We start from the raw sequence: 5457 nt of genomic DNA on the forward strand, positions 1-5457 counted from the left end.
CCACCCCAACTTCCCATCGGTCCTGCTCTGAGCCCAACCAGGGGCTGCACCTAGGGATTGGGCCTGCCCTCTGCCACCCGGGAGCAGGCCTAAGCCAGCAGGTTGTTATCTCCCGAGGGGTCCCAGACTGTGAAAGGGCACAGGCCAGGCTGAGGGACCCCCCCGCCCCGAGTGCACAAATTTTTGTGCACCGGGCCTCTAGTATCTTAATAAAACTGGAAAATTTTTTTGAAAAGGTTCAAATAAAAGTAAGATACTTATTATCCATTCACTACCAAATATTTAAAATACTATAATATCAGTTTTAGCAAAGATTTGAGGAATGGACCAACAATATTAATTGACATACAAAACTGTGTATTTTTAAAATTACACCATATTTTAAAAATTAAATACATTTGTTTATAAATTTGAGAAAAAGTGACTATAAGGAAATACATTTATGAAACAGTGATTATTTCTAATCACAATTTTTTCTTCAAATTTTTATGTATTCAAAATTTTTATAATAAAATCTTGCTATTAAAACTTTTCTCTGCACATTCCAAGTTCATTTTATCCTTTTGCCTCTATCTTTGATGGGAAGTAGGTATAACAGGGTTTACATTACACAACCCTCCATGTCACTACCATGACATGTCAGGCTGATGATGTATAAAATGTCTTTATAACAATGTTGTTGTTTTCCTAAGAGAATTATTTAAGAATGGATGAGTAGGTCTATTAAAAAATTTCACTTTACATAAAATAATTTTTAAAAGTTCTGGTTCAGCAAAGAGAAACTTTATCATAGAAAAGTTTCTCTTTTCTATGATAAAAGCATAAAGAGAACACAGATTGCATTATGATATTATCATTTTTCTCCAAACAAATGATGTGCTTAATAGCTACTTCCCACTTGGTAAATTTATAATTGGGGAAAATCTAATGAAATTAATGTTCATCAAAGAATAATATTTATATACTATTTTTTTAACCACCCATCATTGACTTGGATATAAAATTTTCAGTTTTTGTTTGGACAATTAAGAAATTAGAAGAGATCTAAGATGGCAGCAAAGTAGGTGGAAGTTACACTCACCTCCTTCCAAAACTAAACTGGAATTACAACTAAAATATAGAAAAGTCAACCTGAATAACCAAATGAAGACTAGCTTAATAGAAGTCTTAGAGCCATGATTGGCAGAGGAAGCCACATCCAGACTGGTAGGGAGGGTGGCGATGTGAAAAGAGTGGACCTGCAGCCACGTGCTGTGGCCGAGAATCTGGAGGGATATCTCAGCTGCAAAAGTCCCCCCTGAGGAGTGAAGGGTCTCAACCTCACAGTGTGTTTCCCAGCCCAGAGCACCAGAGCTGGAAAGAGGTGCCCATATAACATCTGGCTGTGGAAATCCGTTGGGATTCTGGCAGCCAGAGAGAGACAGGAGTTTGCTGGAAATCCAGATGTCCCTTAATGGCCCAATGTACAAAATCTTGTTTGTAGCTACTCATCCTGGGCTCCAGTGGAGGGAGGGTGGAGCAGGTGAGACTCGTGTGAGTAGAGGGTAGGTTTTGTGGCTCTGGAGAGAAAGCTGAAGGGACGGTAGCCAGAGTCCCTGTGCTGAGTCCCTCTCCCACACTGCAGATGCTATTTCCTTGGGTGGAGCACTTCCCTCCATAAGGCATCAGATGGAGGAAGGTAATAGCACAGCCCTCCTATCTCCCTGTCACCCACCCTGCAGGGCTCATGCTCAGTGGAGGAGTCAGCTGCCAGTGCCCTGGGTGCAGAGGTCCAGGCGGAATCAGGGAGTGTCAGTGACTGAGTTGTGTGGCTCTGAGGTGAGAGCAATTCCCCACCTTCCCATGAACCTGACCAGTGTTATCTCTCCATGGGAGATCCACTAGCTCTATGAACTCAGGCTCTCTAGGATGTCCATGAAAATCCAGGATGGACTAAGTTGTGGCTTTAGGTCAAAGGCCATTTTTTCACTCGCACACCCATCTGGTGCAAAGCTCTCACTTCACATGGCCAAATCCTGGTCTGTTTGGGCCTGATAAACTCTGCTGGCCTCACCCTGATGACTCCCTCAGACCCCGACCCACCACAAGAATCTGTGGGCACCCAGCAGGTGGCAGCTAGCCTTGGTGTATCTGGGACTTTTGCTGAGTGGACTCAGACCCTGCACTGGCACCACATTTAAACTAGTACCAATCTGATGAACACCACTTGTCCCTACCTAGCGACTCACTCAGAAGCTACCTCATGCAACTCATGTATGGCCAGAGGCTCTTTCAGTGACTGAGCTTAACAGGCAGCCAGCAGGTGGAAGCAGGCAGAAGTGGATCTCTGGGTGTCTTGGGCATTTTGCTGACCTGCTCCTGGACTTGGTACTGGTGGAAGACAGCCTTGTCGAGCAGTGTGTCCCCTTCCAAGCACACCCAGGGTAGTGTGTATCACTTTGTAGCTCTAAGCAGTTCACCCAAGGCTAGTCACAGGCAGCATCTGACATTGACTGGCATTAGAATCCCTCCCAAGAGACCCCAGAAGCAACACATGCAATGACCAGCTTTAGACAAAATCAGAGCAGGATCCAATAAGTGGATCATCACAAGTGGCACATCAAAAGGGAAATCTTGGCAGGTACCAGACCCTGCTGAGGCAAATCCCGCTTCTGCACCCACACAGCAGCTCATACACTGTGGTGGGGGTGGATCCTCACAGGCATACAGCCTGAGGGCAAACTCCACACATGGACGGGCCCACAACAATCAGGAATCAATTATAACAGGGGGACTCATATAACCCACAAAAGGAACATCCCTGGAGCACCCAGCTCAGGTGATCAAGGAGACTATACCACTGGGTACCATAGGACACCTACTACATAATGCCACCCTACCAGGATTGGGGGTCATAGCAAATCTACATAAGGCACAGAAACAAACACAGAGAGGCAGCCAAAATGGGGAGATGAAGAAACATGAATCAAATAAAAGAACAGGAGAAATCTCATGAAAAAAAAACCTAAATGAAATGGAGGCAAACAACCTATCAGATATAAGTTCAAAACAATGGTTATAAGGATGTTCAAGGACCTTAGGGGAAGAATGGATGAATCCAATGAGAACTTGTCAAAGAGATAGTAAGCATGAAAAACAACAACAACATCTAAAATAATCTATAATAATAAAAGCATAATATGCAAATAGACTGAATGGCTGAACAGCGGAACGACTGTCTGTATGACCTCCTGGATGACCTTCTGGATGAAGCCGAGGCTGCGAGGGCTGAGCCCATTGCATGACTTTTGTGCATTGGGCCTCTAGTAGAAACTATAAAAAAGAATCAGGCTGAAATGAAGAACACAATATCTGAAATAAAGAATACACTAAAAAGAAAAAAAAATAATACACTAGAAGGGATAAAACAGTAAGTTAGATGAAGCAGAGGAGTAAATCAGTGATTATATATCAGAAAAAATAAACTCTAAAACAAAAGCTATGAGATAAAGAAGGAAACTACATAATGATAAAGGGACCAATCCAATAAGAGGATATAAGCCTTGTAAACATGTATGCACACTACATAGGATCACCTAAATACATAAAAGCAAATCTTGATGAACATAAAGGGACAGTAATATAGTCCTAGAAGGGGATATTAACATTCCATTGACATCAGTGGATATTTCTCCCATACAGAAAATCAACAATGAAGGAACACATTTTTCTCAAGTGCACATGGAACATTTTCTAGGACAGACCACATGTTAGGACACAAAATAGGTCTCAACACATTTAAGAAAACTGAAATAATAAAAAGCATTTTCTCTGACCATAATGGTATGAAACTAGGATTCAATCACACAAAAAGCTGAAAAACATATGAACACAAGGAAACTACATAACATTTACTAAACAATGAATAGCTTAACAATACGATCAAAGAAAAAACAGAAGATATCCTATATAATAAAAGGCTAATATGCAAATCGACCAAACAGCAGAACCACTGGTTGTTATGACATGCACTGACCACCAGGGGGCAGATGCTCAATGCAGGATCTGCCCTCTGGTGGTCAGTGTGCTCCCACAGGGGGAGCGCCTCTCAGTCAGAAGCCAAGTGGACAGCTGGCAAGCGCAGCAGTGGTGGCGGTGGCAGTGGCGGGAGCCTCTCCCACCTCCACGGCAGCACTAAGGATGTCCGACTGGTGGCTTAGGCCCACTCCCCAAGTCAGATATCCCCCGAGGGTTCCTGGACTGCTAAAGGGCACAGGTTGGGCTGAGGGACCACCCCCCTGGAAGTGCACGAATGTGATGCACCAGGCCTCTAGTCTTGAAATAAATGAAAATGAGAACACAACAACCAAAATCTATGGGGCACAGAAAAAGCAGTTCTAAAAGGGACGTTCTTAGCAATATAGGCGTACCTCAAGGAAAGAGACAAATCTCATATAAACAACCTAACCTTACATTTAAAGGAATTGGTTCTTTGAAAAGATAAACAAGATTGACAAACCTTTAACTAGACTCATCAAGAAAAAAAGGAGGAACCAAATAATGAAATCAGAAATGAAAGAGGAGAAGTAACAACTGACAACAAAAAAGTACAAAGGATTATAAGAAAATATTATGAACAACTATAGGCCAACAAATTGGACAATCTGGATGAAGTGGATAAATTCCTAGAAATATAAAATCTTCCAAAACTAAATCAAGAAGACATAAAAAACCTGAGCGGACCAATATAACCAATGAAATTGGAAGTTATAAAAAAACTTCAAAAAAGCAAATGTCCTGGACTGAATGACTTCATACGTGAATTTTATCAAACATTAAAAGAAGCACTAACACCTTATACTTCTCAAATTATTGCAAAAAATTCAAGAGGAAGGAAAACTCCCAAAGTCATTTTACAAAGCCAGCATTATCCTAATTCCAAAACCAGAAAAGACACTAACAACAACAAAAAAATCATAGGTCTATATCACTGATAAACATAGATGCAAAAATCGTCAACACAATATTAGTAAATCGAATCCAGCAATACTACATTAAAAAAGATCATACACCATTATCAAGTGGAATTTATTCCTGGGATGCAGTGTTGGTACAATGTCTGTAAATCAATTAAGGTAACACACCACATAAACCAAATGATGGATAAAAATCATATTATTATACCAACAGATGCAGGAAAAGCTTTTGATAAAATCCAGAACCCATTTATGATAAAAACTTTCAGCAAGTGGGAATAGAGGGGAAATATCTCAACATAATAAAGTTGATATATGACAAACCCACAGCCAACGTCATACTCAGTGGGTAGAAACTAAAAGTGTTTCCCTTAAGAATGGGGAAAAAAAGTGATGTCTACTTTCACCACTCTTATTCAACATTGTACTAGAAGTCCTAGAAACAGCAATCACATGAGAACAAGAAATAAAAGGCATCCAAATTGGAAAGGAAAAAGTAATA

General features: G+C 41.0%; 1 protein-coding gene across 1 annotated transcript in view; it reads right to left on the reverse strand.

Annotated features, from left to right (window-relative positions):
• Positions 1 to 5457, reverse strand: part of ENOX1 (ecto-NOX disulfide-thiol exchanger 1) — a 271625-nt gene that overhangs the window by 191489 nt on the left and 74679 nt on the right. The gene's annotated exons all lie outside the window — the stretch shown is intronic.

The sequence above is a fragment of the Myotis davidii genome, unplaced genomic scaffold, assembly GCF_000327345.1.
Source record: "Myotis davidii unplaced genomic scaffold, ASM32734v1 scaffold70, whole genome shotgun sequence".
NCBI lineage: Eukaryota > Metazoa > Chordata > Mammalia > Chiroptera > Vespertilionidae > Myotis > Myotis davidii.